The following is an 18,759-nucleotide window of genomic DNA, read 5'->3' as shown; positions in this document are numbered from 1 at the left end:
TTTGTCCTTTACATAATTCAACCATTACTTATATTTCCCAAGCTTGTGATGTGTACTATATAAAGCTATATATAATATCACCTTAAAGATGATCTGACTCACAGATTTAATCTGTCAGTTGGTTTTCTATTTAAAGTCATGGAGAGTTAGCTTACATCCCTTTTGTATGCTCGCTTGAGCTGAGCCTGATCTAAAGACCCCGTGCTTGTTTTAAAACATATTTCAATGTGACCTAGCTAATCCTTTAATACCAGGCTTTCACTACCTTTGATCAGCTTCTTATTGTAGCTATAAGAGATTAGATCAAACCTTTAAAAGAAAGTTGCTTGTGGAGAATTTTCTTACTGAAGTGTATTAATATCAACTCCAAGGTTGAAATATTTAGCAAAATAGTATGGGAGAGATGTCCTTTTTAGGAAATATCAGACTGCCGAAAATATTTGATAACTGTGTAGATTATGGTTGCATTACATTATATGATGCTACTGTAATGTGCATGGTAAAACAATATTATATAGATGAGCTGGATTTAATTGCTGTAAGTAAAGTTATATTGGAACTTTACTAAGACACATTGTTTTCTGAAAAAAACTCTGCATTTGGGGGTTAAAACTTTATTTTATTTTATTTTATTTTTAAGCTGGGCAGTTTCTCTGTTTTCTTTTTAAAAATCGTGGAAATTATCCCATGTTCATACAATATTAAGGTTACATATTTACACACACAGAGGAAATGCGAAAGTTAGGATTTTCACAGTAACATGACCTTGCTCATGATTTTTTTTTTTAATTGAAGGTCAGATTTTGCCTTCAATCATCTTATTCCACATGGGTTAACATACTACCTCTATGTGAATAAACGACGGTGCTGTCTGATCCATTAACTTAAATGGGACTCTACAGGAGCAAGCAGATCTAATTGCAAGATTGGAGATGCACCAGTGTAGTGTTTTGTATATATAATTTGTGGGTACATGTACACAGACAACTGTCTCACTCATGTGCTTTGTTTTCTGTAAGGACTGTTTCTAAGGACCTGAAAGTTGCTCACAGTCTCTTTTTGCCCCTTTTTTTGACATCTCTGTGGGAGACTGCCAAGCAAAGTTCAAATTATTATGGGAGGGGGTGTGTGGTTGTGGTGTGACCAAAAGTACACTAGTAACTGGACTCAGGTCTCCAATGTATTGTACATAGACCATGAAATGGTAATAACGTAACATAACTTAGAGTCTATTTACTCAGAGGTGAAAGGTGTCAGCCATTAGCCGTCTCCCTTCAATATTCATTCAGTATAGACCCCGGTTTAGCAAGGTAGTTAAGCACATACCTAACTTTAAGAATATTTGTTTCTTTGTTTTTAAACCCTGTCATGAGCCGTCACCGCAAAAGAATAAAACATTAATGTCTTGTTCCTTATTATTTCACTATCGTCAAGGGTCTTTACCGGGGAGATGAATCTGTTCTGTTTTAGTTTTTGTGACTGCAGCATGAGTTACATATGCCAGATGTCTTTTCCCTTGCTGTTTATCTTGTGACAGTCCACCAGCCCAACTGGCATATAAGGGGAAATAGTAGGCGTTTGGTAGGAAACTTGCTGTTTTCAAAGATTTAGTCAGTTATTAACAAGAAAAGTCACTGGGTTGTTAATGCACATGTGTCATAGTTTCAAACTTGAATACAGATCCCTGGGGAAGCTGCACTGACAGATGTGCTGAAGACAGAACTGCAAGTGGGCAGTCAGTCAGCAGGAGATCATTAGTCGGCATGAAGAGTTGCAGCTCCTAAGTGACTGAAGGGTAAAAATCTACAAGAATCGTGCATAAATGATACATAGTGAGGTTACCCTACCAAAACATTATATATATTAAACCTGCAGAGGAAACTGTAAGCAAATTTATTCCTTCCTTTCATAAATAGAATTTTTTAAATCCTCAGATGGTATGAATCAGTGTAGCGCCATTGAAGTCAAAGGTGCTAATCAATTACACCAGGGGTTCTCAAACTGGGGATTGTGACCCCTCAGGGGGTCACGAGGTTATTACTTGGGGGGTTGTGAAGCTGTCAGCCTCCACACCAAACCCCGCTTCACCTCCAGCATTTATAATAGTGTTAAATATAAAAAAGTTTTTTTAATTTACAAGGGGGGTCTCACTCAGAGGCTTGCTGTGTGAAAGGAGTCACCACTACGAAAGTTTGAGAATCATTGAATTACACCAACTGGCTCCAAATATCTGAGCTAAATTCTACTCTCAGTTATGGCCCATGTCTGCAACTCCAGTTCACAAAAGTTGTCCTCACTGAAATCAGTGGGACTACTTACTTTGGTAAGGGTTGTAAGATCAAGTAGTTAAAGAAGTGTAAATCCAAAGTAAACTGGATTTACACCAGTGTAACCAGGAGTAGAGTTTTGCAATTTCTTAGAATTTTCAATTAAAACAAAACAACAACAACAACAAAACAATATTAACTGTAAGGGGCCAGGAGCCAAAGTTTTCCAACCCCTGAAAGATAGGGTCAGTTTATGAAAGGGTCATACAGTTTTTGCTATTTTTACCTATCCATTTTGGGGGGTGGGCTTATAAATGAACGGGCTAATGAACGAGTATATACAGTAATCTATTTCCCTCCCACCTTTAAATAAATTGATAAACATGTACACACACTGAATGGGCACTTTTAAAACAAGGATTATGGAGGATTAATTTTAATCTCATCCATGTCTATCTCCTGAGAACCTTTTTACTTCTTGAACTTAATAATTTAAACAGTGGCTAAGGCTGCATATAACAAGTAAATGATGGACCATATACTTAAAATGGAAGTTACAACTTTCAACCTGTTCTAATTTAAATTAAAGTAGAGTTTTTTATGAGTGATTTTAAGTTTCAAGAAACCTGCTTTGCAGATCAAGAGACTTCTTCAACATGCGGAATCAGAGAGAATAGAATTATGCTCGATTGTAAGGTTTCCTAACCCTGTAATGTCATATTTAATTCAGCAATGGCCTCTTCTGTAATTTTTTAAAACTGATTTTCATAAAGGAATAGACAACGAAAAGTACAAAAAGGTAAATGATTTATAGCTTGTATTTGTTTTCAAATACTGCCCTGATGCCTATGCTGCGGGACTGTCCAGCAATGGATTCTTGATTCTGACTCATTGTTTACAGGCTATTTGTAATACTAGTACCTAATGAGATAACTTACATTAATTTTGTTCTGTTGATAATGATTGCACCTGGGTACACAGGATTTCAACCACTGGCTTCAATAGAGCTACATTAATTCACAGCCGCTGAGCATCTGGCCCAAAAATTTATACTGCAGTGTGCAGGATTTGGAGCAGCAATTTTTGGGTTCTCTGCCTGCAGTATGTCACTTGATGGCTTTCAGAACCAAACATGTATTCTCCAGAATAGAGAGCACTTTTTTATTATTAATTTTTTGTATTGTCATAGCACCTAGGAATCTCAACCATGGACCAGGACTCTATTGTGTTGGGTGAAGTTTCTAATATTGTTACTATTTTTGATCCACATGGCTGGACAAAATGTAGCATCTTATGGTTGTTTCCATTGGGGCGGGTGGAGGGGGAAATCCATGATAGATCAAATCATGTCTCATTACAAAGAATGAACAGAAAATCCTGTTTCGCTAGACACAGTTGGAATCTAAGGAGCCAGGTTTTTTGCTCACAGTTCCAAGCCCTTTTCCAGCCTGCACTTAGCCCAAAGTTCTTTCTCTTAGCTTTTTCCCAGGGTCATGGTACCAATTCTTCTGCATGTGTTTTCTGATGCTTCCTTGGTGCCTTCTCTGTCTCCTTCAGTGGTGTTTCTGGTGGCATCTTCTCTTTTTCTCTCTCTCACACACACACCTCCAACAAATGATAACCAGCAAAAAACCTTTACCAACATAGCTGTGCCTCTGACCAGCTCTGCATGACCTGTTTTGAGCAGTGTCTCTACTGTTTCAGCTATTTATTGTATAAAGGAGCCTAACTGTTTTCTTACGTTTATTCTGAATTAAGGTTATGGTTATGCCCACCAGCTTCCAGGAAGTATACCCCAGAATGACAATATTAAACATGTGGGTGTGGGAGTGCTAGTTCAAGGTGGAGTGAGTGAGTGAGTGTGTGTTTGTGAAGTGGTTCTCTTGTCACAAGATAGCTCATTTATCCACCTGTAGATCTCTGAAATTGGCCACACCGCCATTTGACTAGGGTTTGTTTAGCTATTTCATCTTCAGTTCTGTTCCGTCTTCCCTCACTGCATCTTTCATGCACCTCGGTAAACATATGTCTCAGTGGCACAGACGAAAGTTCACCTTTTGAGATCCTAAATGTTTCAAGGCAGCAGCTATCTATCTCATTAGTGCTAATTCAAGCAGTTTTAGTGATAGCTGCTTTCCCCCCCAGGCACCAGGGAATGATCACATTTTCATTCCAACCTTCACCACAATCAACAATGGATTTTTCACAGATTCAGCAGTTAGACAACTAGTTAAACCAGTGAATCAAGTCTCTCCATTAATTTGACTGAATACAATGGTGTGATTTTTTTAGCATAGCTTTTAATATTAAACTCAGGTAAATGATGCAGGCTGCTTTGGTTTTCTCTGTTTATATTGGCCTATTCTAATGACTTTGCTCATTGCAAAGTCCCTTTTTGGACATATACAGATTTTTTCCTGCAGGAAAAAATTCCTTTTCCAAAACTTTTGTTAGAGGAGATGAGAACCACAAAAATAGAAAATGTATGGACATCCTGTGTTACTCTCTATGTAAACAAAGGAAATAAGCAGAATTCTGATCCCAACAGAAACATGAAAAAATAGCACTTTTCCTGATACAGCATCCCACTCCTCCATGGCAACCAGAAATAACGTGGTAGGAATCCCAGGTCAGGTCACAGTGAACCATGGCTGGACCTGTTCTCCCAAACTCTTCTCCATGTTCCCCGCGTGAGGGTTTCAGAGAAAGGAGGATAAATTAATGCCACTCTGAAGTACACTTAAACAATCCCTCATTTCCCCGTGGACTGGCATGTTTGCTCTTCCATATTGACTAGAAAGGCCATTTCCTCACTCTACCTCTTATTCCCTTGGCCCATTCTCTTTGACTACCTTGGGTTTTTTGGGCCACACATTATATTAAGATTCCATTTATAAATGGTGAACAAAGGGTTAACAATGATGACAAGATGTTACAGACATTAGCAGCATATGAACAGATGGTTATAAACGCTATCAGAACAAGGTGTTACAAATCATTATCAGCCATTTTTGATCTGTTGGACTCTAACATTTGTTGAGACAGCTATTAATAATTTATTAACCCTTTATAAATGGTACCTTAATGCAAAGTGTGACCATTATTTTTGGTGGATGGGAGAGGGCAATGGTAGGCAAATATTTGGTGCCAGAGTGTGATACCCAGGATTTTCTCCAGGGCCAAAGGGCTAGATTGCGATACCCTTTCTTATTTTGAGTAGTACTTTACTCTTGTCTGCAGCGAGTCCTACTGAACAGTCCTGCTCAACTTTTCCTGCTTTCCCCCCACTTCCTCCTCAGCAGAGTTGGGTAAGTGAGACAGAACTTGGGACATGATCCATGCAGAGAGGATTGCACAGGCAAAAAATAATTCATTTCACATAACAGTTCGTCCTCCTCCTCCAACCAAAACCATTGTACTGTTTTCAGCCTGTGAAATGCCTGTCATTGTTTTCCAAAAAATTCAGGTGAGGACAAATGCGTTCAGGCCAGGCCTTAGGGAAAATAGTGCCCTGGGCGAACGTGTATTTTGGCACCCTTTCTTTGAATTTAAGTACAGATACACAGTAAGGTCGCACACCTTGAGTTTACAGGAGAAGCTTTAAGTTACAGTCAGGACTGTGTGTATCCTTGTGTACCACTGCACTCACACCCATGGCAAGACCACCACGTTGGCAACCGTGCAAAGCGCTGGGGGGATGGCAGGGCTGCGAGGTACTAACTAAAGCCTAGCACAGCACGTACCTGGCACAGGGTCTGTTTCCCTGAGCTGCCATAAACCTGCCCAGGGAGCCCTCAGTGCTACCCAACTTCAGACACTGCTGTGCGCCCCCAGGAGCACTTTCCACTAACCTGGGCACACTCCATCCTCCCCTGATCCATGGGCATTCAGGGGTGGGTGAGCAGCTACTCCGGCAGGCAGGCTGTATCTAGGGTGACCAGATGTCCCGATTTAATAGAGACAGTCCTGATATTCGGGAGGGGGGGGTTCTTACATAAGCGCCTATTACACCCCACTCCGTTCCGCTTTTTCACACTTGCTATCTGGTCATCCTAGCTGGTGTGAGTGCAGGAGACACAGGATGGAAGCAGCTCTCCCCCGGGCGCTCTCCTCACCCCTCAGTCTCTGTGCGGACCAGCGCATGGCCCAGGGCAAGGCTAGTCCTGCAAGGTGCTCCCCCAGGCCTGCTGGGGCTCCTGCAGCTCACCCCCAGTACAGACCCTCCCCAACCGCAAGTTGCAACAACACCCCTCACAACTTCAGCTCCTCCCCTATCTGGGGGCTGGCCCAGCCTACTCAACCCTCTGCCAAGCCAGGACCCCATGCGGGCCAACAAAGCCATCCATAAGTAGGGAGTGGAGGCCGGTGGGCACTTTCCTCTTGCCCTGCCCATTTGCCAGACCCTCTTGACCACAGCGCCCCCCTGACCCTGGTGCCCTGGGCAGTTACCCATGTCGCCCACTTGTAAGGCTGGCTCTGTGTGTTTCCCCAACCAGTGACACCCTGTGCTGAGGACTTGTCTGCAGAGCTTTGTTGCTATAATTGGCAGTGTATTTTGAAAACAGGGCTGGCAGCTGCACTTCACTACCTACCATATAGCATGAAAGGCTGAGATTGAGATGAAATCAAAATCGCCATCTCTTCTGTCAAATGCTAAAATTTAGTTAGTTCTACTTGATTAAGCTGTGCAACAGAACCCAAAGTTCTTGGTTCAGCTATTGAAAAAGTCAGGAGAGAACAAAAAAAGAGAGAACCTTTAGCAGCTCATCCATTATGTGAAAAAGATGTGAAAATAATTCCCTGTCAACATATCAGCTCAAAGGCACAGAGCTTACAAGTGCAATTCCATCAAAAGTAATGGTCTGAGATAGTTAAGAGTTATTTGAACAGGTTGATCTTTAATAACTCCCTTCCCCTTGGGAAGATGGAAATATGCAAGTGGATCTTCGTAACATGTAGGCATACAATAATTCCAAAGAACAAGGTGTCAACTCGCTTTCCTTTAAATCTTGTTTTTCCAAACAAAGCCCTACTAATCAACGCCAACGTTTTAAAATTGGGTACCTAAAGTTCGGCTCCTAAATGGGAAATAAGTGACTAGATACGAATGTACGAGCCTCATTTCAAGCATCCGGATCTGAACACGAGTGCATATTTCTATTTTAATTAGTAAAACATACCTCTTTTATAGTTCTAATAGAACAAGGTGGAAGAAAAATAGCTGAATTCTGTCAATATTCAGACAACACAGATCAAGCTATGAAATGATCAGGTCTAGCTCAGGGTTGTGTTGCATTGAAATTCCTGTGAGATTCTGGATACAAATTCAGAACGATCTTTTTAAAGTCTCTTTTATGGGTAAATACTATAGTATTTAACCAAAAATACTACGCCAGGGTGTTGTGAGGCTAAATACATTAAATATTGTGAGGTGCAATGGCTATGGGAAACCACATAACTAAAACAGAGAGAAGAACATATAAACCAATCTATGGAATTTCGTAGTGAATTCTACAGCTGGATTCAAGTAATATTTATAACACCCTAGAAGTCTCATCTCTATTATTCTATAGGATGTTCCCACCAGGGTTGAGAATAGGCCTATGTGGCTCCTCTTATCAAGAGGCATGGAGGTGAGCAACTGAAACAAAAATGGGGAAGAAAAGCCCGAAAGGCAAAAGAGAGGGGGAGAATGACTCATTGTGGCTGAGCCACAGTCTCCTTAAAAGCCTGTAGTGGGAGCTCCCTACAGGCAGTCTGAGGCAGGGACTCTCTTTTTCTGTGTTTGTACAGCGCCTAGCACAATGAGATGCTGTTCTGCAACTGGGTCTAGGAGGTGCAACCGCGATACAAATAATTATAGGTGGGGCTCTACATTCAATTATACAATCCTGTTTTCAGTTGCTTATAACGTTACCAGACTTGAATAATTTGGTCTGAAACTTTCCATGCCATGTCTCTGCCTTGGGCAGAATCTTTTTGGAAAATTTCAGCCCAAAGCATTCTTCTGTTTATGAGAATGAGGCTAGGGAAAATAATGTTTTCAATATTAAAAAAAAAATGCTCTCCTTTCTTTGGAAAGCTCTAGCACCTCCATACTTTGCAGCAGGGACATGAAATCTGTCGTGTGGGTGGCCTTTGTACCACAGATGTTCTGCTTGCCATGCCCATGAAAATCTGTCCAGACCTGGTAAAGTTTATAAGCCTTTGAAAAAAAATCACAATTCACACATGCTCAGTAGAGACTTTCTAGAGCTTAACATCTAAAAGCTTTGTGTGAAGGGGTAAGACTAGGATTTACTGGACAAGGAGACAGGGACTGGGATCAGCAGCCCGAGGAGCGAAGACTGGGCCTGGGTAGACAAGGAGAAGAGGAATGTGATGAGGAGCTAGAGGTGGGGTAGAGACAAGACTGGGATATGGAAATGTTAGGGGGAATAGGGCAGAAGGACCAAGCTTGTGGGCAATAGTCAGAAGCGTAGGCGCCGACCCCGTGGGTGCTCCAGGGCTCAACCACCCTCTGAAAAATAATAGGGGTGGGGCCACTGATCAACTGTTTGGCAGCTGGCGGAAGGACGAAGAGCAGCGAGGGGCCTCGGGGGAGGTGGGAAGAGGCAGAACAAGGGTAGAACCTCTGGGGAGGGGCTGGAGCAGGGGCAGGAAGAGGCGGAGCAAGGGTGGGGCCTCAGGGTGGAGTGGGGGTGGAGCACTCACAGAGAAAATTAAAAGTCAGTGCCCGTGGTCAGAAGAGTCTGTGTCCACTAGAATGCACACACTTCCAGAGTCTTGAATTGCACCCTCCTCTGTCAGCAAATATTTGTGACACCCACTGGCAAAATGTCCCATCTTCCTCTAGAGCTCGCCTACATAGAGAATAACTACCTACTACTGCTATCAGTTATTCCATTAGTTTAAGTGGCAGAGGTCAGTGTGGCAGATCTAAAGACTTCACCCCTGCTAATGATCTACGTGGGTATCAATATGATGCCACATGATATAATTTTTTTTTTCAGTTTGCTTTTTTTAAGAGGTATGAAATCACACACAAAACCCCACATTAAAAGATTATTAGGGTTGCAAATTCAAGCATCCAAAAGTTAGGAAAGGTCAGAATTAAAGTTGGCTATGCAACCTTATTTTGGCCCCTTTATGTGTATAGGTTAATTTGATCTCATACTATTTTTTGCACAGCAACCCTGCCTCATTCAGTGCACAGAATAGACAGTCCATATTTTGTTTTCTCCATGTTGCTCAATGCGTGCCTCATGCCTTATTTAGATCACATTATTCAAGCCCTGTTCTGAAGACAGAAATATTAATTTCCTCATGGGCTTTCCTGTGGTGCTCATCACTACAGAATACAAGTGCTTCACACACAGTAATAAAAATATTTTCATACTCCCCCCCAGACAGATTAGGGATGTTAAACGATTAAAATTACATCGTTTAACTGGTTAACCATTATCCAAGGTCACCCAGGTGGGATGGCGTGGGGCAGCAGGGTTTGGGGTCCCACTGGCCTGGCTGGGGTCCCATTGGGGCTGTGGGCCTGAGGTCCCACACAGCCGGGGATGGAGTCCCGCCTCCCTGGCCCACGATGGCTGTGGGCACGCGATTGTGGCTGTGGCCGCTCTGGAATGGCCATGGCTGGGGTCCCGCCAGCCCGCTGCGGCTGGAGCTGGGGCCACCCCAGCCCACCTGGCCCACTGCAGCCGGGGTCCCACCCTAGCCCACCTGCTGCAGCCAGGGCTGCCCCAGCCTACCGGAGCCGGGGTCCCGCTGCGTGGCCTGTCCAGCCCGCCAGCCCGCCCATGGTGGCTGGGGCCACACCAACCTGCCCGCCGCAGGTTTAACCTTTTACATCCTTAGTACAAATGGGCAATGGAGGCACAGAGAGAGAACGGTAAAAAAGGATTCACTAATTTTGGGTGCCCAATTCAAGATATGTAGCACCTGATTTTGCAGAGTACTTAGCATTATATAGCACTTTTTACTTACACACTCACACTCTTACTCACAGCCTAGTTCCCGCTGAGTTCAGTTGCAGTTTTCTCAGCACTCCTGCAAATCATACCCAGGGTCTGAAGTCAGGCATTCAGAATATGAGGAACATACAGTTAGTGATCACCCCTGAAAAGACCAGTTTAAGTGACTTGACTGGCATCTCACAGGAACTCTATGGAAAAGGCAGGGACAGAACCCAGTTCTCCAAGGCATCATTCAACTGCCTCAGCCATGAAACTGTCCTTTCTCTTTCTGTAGTACCCTGCCTCAGTCACTACACACCTTCCAACTTCTGCAACAAATGATGTAGAGGTCCTCCAGACAACAGCCCCCTTAACTACACAACATTCAGCAATCCTGTGTAGGAAATGAGACTGGGGTCCTGTGGAAAAAATTGTATATGATCATGTAATTAAAGACAGTATCATAATGCATGCAGATAAGGGGGTGAATTAAAGTTGCAGAGGCAACCTTAATTCTGGCATTTCCTAATTTTTGAGTGCTTGACTTTGCAACCTTAATAATTTTTAATATAGTTCTCTTGCATGTAATAAATAATAATAATAACAACAGCAGCAGCTCACTCTTCTCTGCCAGGACTCGATGATGGGAGGGACATATCAAGGGCACACAATAATTACTTTCTCTGACAGGATTCGCAGATGGCAGGGACACTGATGGCAAAATCAACCAGAACTGATGCTTTGATATGTATTTAAATTCCACGCTGCCCTCTCCTCATGGAGAAGAAGAATAGCACAGATACAGGTGGGGCAGCCAATGCAGATCTGATTCTTGCAGTGCTTTGATTTCAGAAGGAAGAGAGTCACCCCAAAACTGAACAGGTCAGAGAAGCAGGTGGCGGAATTTACACTCCCCCATGGGTCACTGATGTTGGCAAGCTGCCTGCCCTGTCTTCCTATGTGCACTGATCCTGAAAGGAGATCGTACATCAGGAACACCAAAAGGACAACCGCATGAACTTTCCTGGGCCCTCCGTCCCACTCCTGTGGGTTTTACTACAAGAGTGTGTTCTGTGTCCCTGCAGTTATTACATTCTACAGGCTGCAAGAGTTAAAAAAGAGGCTGTTAGTGTTCAGTAAACCAGTGCAATTGAAGCCGGCTCAGATCGAAATAGTTCAATGTCACGGTTTAATCTATAGACTCATAATGAAATAGCAGAGATATTGTTAGCAAGTATTCAAAAATTAAATTACTATTTGTATAGTAGGTAATGCGGCACTCAGCAACAACATAAATCTGGTAAATATGACAGTTAAATGTCCCAATTTCCATAAATGCACAGAATAAAGTACCAGTGTATTAGCACTGATTCGACATGAATTAGTGAAAAGATATTAAATATGGAGATTTGTACTGGAATTCATTTAAAGGGAAAGAATCCCTGAAATATTTCCAAGGGGGTCTCAGCCCCTGTGGAGTGTACACATCTTCAGATGGTATCGATCTAGCAGTACTTTGAAAATGTAAAGCACTATAAGTACTATTTTTGCTACCTCCAAATTATAGGGCTGATCCTGAGAAACGCTGAACACCCACAACTTGTCTCATCAAGAAAGCCACCCAAACGTTTTAAGGTCCTTTACATTTCTTAAAACTGCCATTGGTTTTTAATATACTTAGTAGGAGATGCTAGGATTTATTATCATTGACTAGTTAATTTTATGGTAGCACACAGAGGCTGCAATCAGGATTCAATGTTGTTAGGTGCTGTGAAAACAGAGGTAGATGTAGTCTTTTGTCTGAAGTGTTTACAATGTAAAATGATTGAAGTTGTTACTAAAACTGCTAAATCCTGCTCTTTCCTAGAGTGTATTCAACACTATGATTCCCCTCCAGAGAACGGAAGTTACCGGCACCGTTGCCATTGTTAACGCCCATCTTTATAAAGCACTTTGTCAGCAATAACCAGTGGATCTAGGTGTGGTGGTATGAAAGAAGCAATTATTAGAAATGGACTTTTTAATGATGAGAGAACTGAGAAGTATTGGGAAGGAATACATGAATGTGATAGGATAAAAGAACAAAGATGATGACTTAGGTAGCTTTTTATTATTCTTAGTTTTACTACTTCCCTATTTTATACTGGCTTAATAGGTATGAGTGAATAAAGGGGGAAAGGGAGGAAAAAAAGTGAACTTCTAAAAGACAGGGTCCTATAAATACAGCAAGCCAATCTTCTGTGCCCATCTATGTAATGTTTCAAGAGCTGAACAACTGACAGTGGCAAATGTTTGATTTACATCCATTCCTGCCTTTATTCCTCAGCTCCAAATAGGTGTCTATTTCCAAATTTCCAGTGCTCAGCCAGCATTTTAGCATTTCAGCATGTCGCATCATTATGCTGCTTAACACAATGTAACACTATGATGCACTGACCTGACAAAATGCTGACTCCCTGCTGAAAATATCTCCTAAGAAATACACATTTCTTTTTCAGCTGGAGAAAAAAAAAAAAAAGGACTAGATTCATACAGTGAATTTCCAGCTTGTATTAAAATAAGAATTGTTGTGATGCATCTTGCATTGGAAAGTCCAAATGATTATGTATGAACTGTATTCGGTCCCCTTTAAGAAGCTGAAAATACTCGTTAATCATTTGCCTCATATTAGGATAAATTACTGCTAGAATTTTAATAGAAGAAAGCTGATTTTTTTTAGCATCTCTAAGGTAGTAAATGGCTCAAAGCTCAACTAGCACATGAAATCCAACATAATTTTGCCCTCAGCTGCAATCCCTTTAAAAAACAGATATATCCCAAAGACCAAACTTCTGTTTTCATACATGTAGCAAACTACAGCTGAGAGGAATGAGGGTAGGGGATGGAAGCAAAGAAATAGAACCATTCATGTTTTTAAACACAATGAACCATTAATAGTTTTTCTTAATGATAAAACAAAGGGGAAAAATTGTCCTGGTGCCATACATCTACTGCTTGCCCCCTGTCTGATCTCCCAAGCGAAGGAGGGTTGGGCTGGGCCACTCCATGACGAGTTTTCTCCAAGGAGTAGCTGAGGATGTGCTAGTGGTAATGATTCACTAGATGGTGCTATTCCATCTGAGTCACAGTGCGAAGGGGCACTGTGCTCTTTTTTATGATATGTAAAACGATTGTCCTCAGTTGGGATTTTTTGGACAAAATGTTTTTTTGTCATAAAATGCCAATCTGTCAAAACCAAAGCTTTTTGGAGAGAGATTCACCTCAGAATAGGCAATAGGCCAGTGATTAAGGCACTTACCTGAGATTTAGGAAGCCCAGATGCAACTCCCTATTTTGAATCAGGCAGAACAAGCACGTGAACCTGGGTCTCCCACTTGCTAACTACTGCACCATTGGCTATTCTGGGGTGTGTGTCTGTCTCTCTTGTGGGTTTTTGAGAAAAATTTCAAAATGTCTAGAGTAAGATGTGAAAGGAAAACAAATGTTGATATCTCAAGAGTTTTCATGAGACAGATTTCTTGTTTTCTGGCCAGCCCTAGTCCTTAGCAGGTAAATTAAAGGTCCATGGCACTATTTGCTAGGGGATGGCATTAAGCACAATGTCCTAATCAAATTCCAAATCAGATAATTGTATTTTCTCTCTCTAAATTGCTCTTGTATTTTCAATTACATATAGTATTCTTCACATCTAGCCTAAAACTGCTGTGTATTGCTGTAGTAAAGCATTAAACAATTGCTGTGTTACATCCCAGAGGTGGCAGAACTACAGTATTGGATGAAGTGATCTCTACAGATTTAGTTTGTAAACACTACTTTGGGATCCCTTGGGAAGCTGCTATAGTTTTTCACTAATAAAACATCCCTAGAAAGAGTACCCGCCGGGAACATCAGATATTCCCATGCTCACTTCTATCTCCCCACAGTTGGAAAAGGAGATATCTGCAGTAATTGTGCAGTAATCATTAGCAAATGGTTTCCAATGTATATTGTGAGCAAGCTAGTTGGCTAACTAAAATGCAATTTGGAAACAATCACTCTAGTTCTGGAGCCTAAAAATTCTACCATTTCTTCAGGTTATTTCCTGCTGAGCAGGGTGAATTATATTAAAAACAAATTAGGTCCTGTTAAAAAAAAGAAGACGACATTTTCTTCATGCAGGGCAAGTGAGATTACCAGGATCCAAGGCAGAATAGACTGGAATTACTTTGCGTTTCATAAAATTTCTTCTTATTGAAAACGGTTTAGAACATCAACTTCTGTAGACTGGCACAGGCCAACTGACTACAACGGAGCGGTGCCAATTTAAACTAACTGTGGCTCTAGTAATAATATCCTCAGTCTTCTGCCTTGCTGGGCACCAGAAGTGAGTGTGCTTATCTCACAGACACCATAACATGCCTTTCCTTACATGCTGTATATATTCAGACCACAGGAATGGGAAATAACTTTATCAGCTCTTTAGAGTGATACTGTCATCACTGAATACATTTACATTAAAAGTCTTCGAGTCACTTACACACAATACACCAATCTGACAGTTCAATCTGGATCTCAGCCATTTTATCTGCAAAATAGCAACAAAATTCCTCACAGCAAAGTAAATAAATAAATAAATAAAATAAAAAAAACCCTCAGCACATAATCTGGAATTCCCCTCACCCTCCCATGGCTCATGCTAAATTAATTTACACATTTAATCTTCGTGGCAGAGGAGTTTTTGGTATGTAGACCAGTTCTCTGTAAGGGTGAGGTGGGACTCATCAGGGTGGTATAGAAGGAGCATGGTTTGATTTTAGGGCTGCTGAATTAATTGTTGGGTCGGAGAGAGTCATTGTGAATAGCCTTATTTGTGTCTTATCTCTGTTTAGAAGTTTCCCCTACTGGGAAATGGCAGCCTCTTTACTTGGTGATGATATTGTCGGGATAGGGGTGGGGGATAATTTGTGAGGGCTCATGATGTTAGGAGAGAGCCTGGGATGGTAGCGTTGGTTTTATGGGAGTGTGTGTATCGGGTGTATGCAGGGAGCGTATCACTGATTCTATGGATGAGCATTTTGGTTTAAATGGCACTGATAGCCTGCAATAGAGAGTGGGCCAAATTCATCAATGTAGTTACACCATGTATGGATTTGGCACCAGTGCTTAACGTTATTTTATGTTACAAATAATAATAAAATTGTCAAGATTTTACATGCACTCATGCATCACTTGAAACACAGGCCACAATTCTGACACTCAGTCCAGTAGCATTTTCAATTGAATTCCATCCTACAGCAGTTTCCTAGGTAACCAATATACAGCCACAGAAACTAACTGCATAGAGCACACAGAAAGCAGGGGAGAGGACAGAGGGAGGAGAGAATGGGGTGTGATGGGGGAAGATGGTGCCTTCAGACAGTAATATGCTTTTCTTATTTTTGGTATACAGTGCCTCTCTCTATGATGGTGAACTCATTATAAATAAATGGAGAGACACATTTGCATACATATGTCTCAAAACTATCTGAAATTATTATATCTTTAAGAAGCCAATTTTAAGCATTTTAGAGTGATGTTTGTTCAGCATTTTTACAAAGCAACGGGTTCAAAGACTGACCAGTTACTGGTACGGTGATAATAGATGTGTAATTCTTATGAGTATCTCAGGACATATGTTTAAATCCCATTTCTCTTGTCAAAAGCAGAGATTTGAATGCAGATCAAGTATCAGCCTCCTGCAAAGTTCAGCACATCTTTGATTTCAGCATGGTAATAAACATGATCATAACACTAAAACAGCCCAGAAGGGAAAGAACCTGCTAACCCCCATCAAAATAAACAAAACAAAAAACTCCTCCCAAGACTACGGCATGAAAAGAGGGATGAATGGGTTTCTGAGCACCTGGAAGTCAAGAGCTAAACAACAATGACCAAAAGAGGAGCAAAACAATTTATGTCACATTGTCAAGAACTAAATTCAAAGTAAACAGAAGAACAGCCATACTGGGTCAGACCAAAGGTCCATTTAGCCTAGTATCTTGTCTTCCGACAGTGGCCAATGCAAGATGCCTCAGAGGGAATGAACAGAACAGGTAATCATCAAGCGATCTATTCCCTGTCGCCCATTCCCAGCTTCTGGCAAACAGAGGCCACGGACATTATCCCTCTCCATTTTGGATAATAGCCATTGATGAATCTATCCTCCATGAACTTATCTAATTATTTTTTGAACCCTGTTATAGTCTTGGCCTTCACAATATCCTCTGGCAAGGAGTTCCACAGATTGACTTTGTGTTTTGTGAAAAAATACTTATTTTTGTTTGTTTTAAACAAAAGGGGATTCATCATAGGGGTAGCTGAGGTGTAGCCTGCAGTTGGGGAAATCAAGTCAGGAAACTTGTCACAGGGAGGGAGACAAGGTTTTATAGCTGGGCGGGTGGGGGGAGAAAAGTTGAAGCAGTTGGTAGTGGGTGGCAGGTGATGGAGGCTTTGTGCACCTGGGGATGAGAGTTAGGCAACAGGCTTGTAATATAGGAGTCAGCTCAGGGTACTTTTTACTGAAAATTTGCTACCGGACCCTTCAGGCTCTTACACTTACTTCTGACCTTTCAAATGTCAACCACTACAACCTTAGGGTCTTTTTCCTTGCAGAACCCTCCAGTAACAGCTCCTCTACCATAAAATTGCAGGTTTCGTTGCATCTGTGTTGGGCCCCACATCTCTACTGAAAAGTTGGGTAAGCTGGTATGCATTGGGATCTGGGAATTCTATAAAACCTTAGAGACACTAGATTACATAAGAGCCAATCCTTCCATTATATGCTCGAGTGCTTAGCAGTTAATAAATGCAGATGCCCCAATGGGGCACAGTCCAGGTAGGCCCCAAATTTAAGATAGGAACAAAGTGCCTTAGATTGCAGATGAAACAACCATGTCCCTGTAATGGGTACTTCCATGGAGATTCCAGAAGTTGTAATTCTGATGGTAAGATTATACATTGAAGGAAAGGGATAATGCCTAAAAAAATGAAAGCGAAAGGTGTCCTAGTTACAGAAACTAGGTAGATGGTTATCCTTTAGCATGGCATTCCCTCTCCCCCATACAGTGACAGCATGGAATGTACCTTTGGTGAAGAAATACTTCAGAGCGCCCCACAACTTAAAATGCAGAACAGTGTTGTTGGTGCAAAAATATTTACTCAGATCAATAGGGGTCAGTGGGATTTCTGCATGGGGTTTATCCCAATTCAAAAAGGTTTGGTCAAGGCTTACAGATGATATTCAGAATTAAAAGCTCTCTTGATTTGTAAGCAGTAGCAGATCATACAGGTCATTAAAGTATCAGACCCAGGGGCCTTCCAAACCATTCTTTTAAAAATTTTGTTTCTTTCAAGTGGCACTCTAGTTGGGGACTGTGAAGTCCAGGGGCCAAGGGAGGCTGGCAGACTTGTCAAGCTTTTCCTGACAGCTGGTCAAAAGCAAAGGGGCTCAGTAAATACTTGCCTCATTGTGTCTGAGCAGTAAAAGCACCACAGTGGCAAATGGTTTGCTAGGCAATTTTTAGCTGACAAGTGAGGACTCAAATGGCACATAGGTTTAAAAACATGATTACCATTAAAAAAAAAGAGAGAGAGAGAAATTACCTGAAAAGTTATATGTGGATTACTGGAAATACCACTTGGGCATATACCCAGCCAAAATAGATGGTTGTTGATCATAGTGATTAGTGACAATACACTAAAGTTGTATGACACACTTCATAGACTATTGGGCACACAATGCATTGCCTGCGATCAAATCCAATATCAATCAATTGATATAATAGACAACTAACTAATTATCTTTCCAATGCTTGATTTGTGAGAATTGCAACACAGAAACACACAGGTATAAACACCCAGTCAACCAGATCGTTTTGGCACCACTCGTTACATATCTACATAGGATATAACAAGAGATCTTTATACAATTTTAGTTGAAAATGATTGCTTTGAATTTTCTAAACTTTTTTTTTATCATCCCCTTTTAAAGCAATGTTGTAATAAAGTAATTGCTATAGTCTTCATAGTTTATAAAATCCATTTAGAAACCTGATTTTTTGGGAACATCTACCACTTTCTTTGCCACTGAGAAAACACTGAGTTATTATTGAAACTTCCCCGTTAACGTGACTGAACAGCAGCATCGATGATGCTGATTCCCATCAGGGACAAGGATTTGATAGATATCACACACTGTCAGAAGAGAACAAATCACACGGGCGATTGTAGTGTGTTCTTTTTCACTTCCCTGTTAAAGACTGTTGAATATTTCTTTATAAAAGCAATATATTTAGAATGTAGGGGATTTTATGTACCATGTTTTAAGCTAATTCATACACTAACTTGATAACAGCCTTTCATTTCTCCCCACATTATTTAAAGTCTTAGAACCACATAATGCAGAGTCAAATTTAGCTCTCGAATAGGTGGGTTCAGATCTCATTGACTTCAATGGGACTTACGCTTCAGGTCTAAATTTGGTGCACAGGATATAAGTTCTCTTGCAC

General features: G+C 41.3%; 1 protein-coding gene across 24 annotated transcripts in view; it reads right to left on the bottom strand.

Annotated features, from left to right (window-relative positions):
- The window catches only part of CNTN4 (contactin 4), a 657,650-nt gene that overhangs the window by 154,736 nt on the left and 484,155 nt on the right, over positions 1-18,759 (bottom strand). The gene's annotated exons all lie outside the window — the stretch shown is intronic.

Source organism: Chrysemys picta, chromosome 7, assembly GCF_011386835.1.
Source record: "Chrysemys picta bellii isolate R12L10 chromosome 7, ASM1138683v2, whole genome shotgun sequence".
Taxonomy (NCBI): domain Eukaryota; kingdom Metazoa; phylum Chordata; order Testudines; family Emydidae; genus Chrysemys; species Chrysemys picta.
This window is presented reverse-complemented; position numbering and strand designations above follow the sequence as displayed.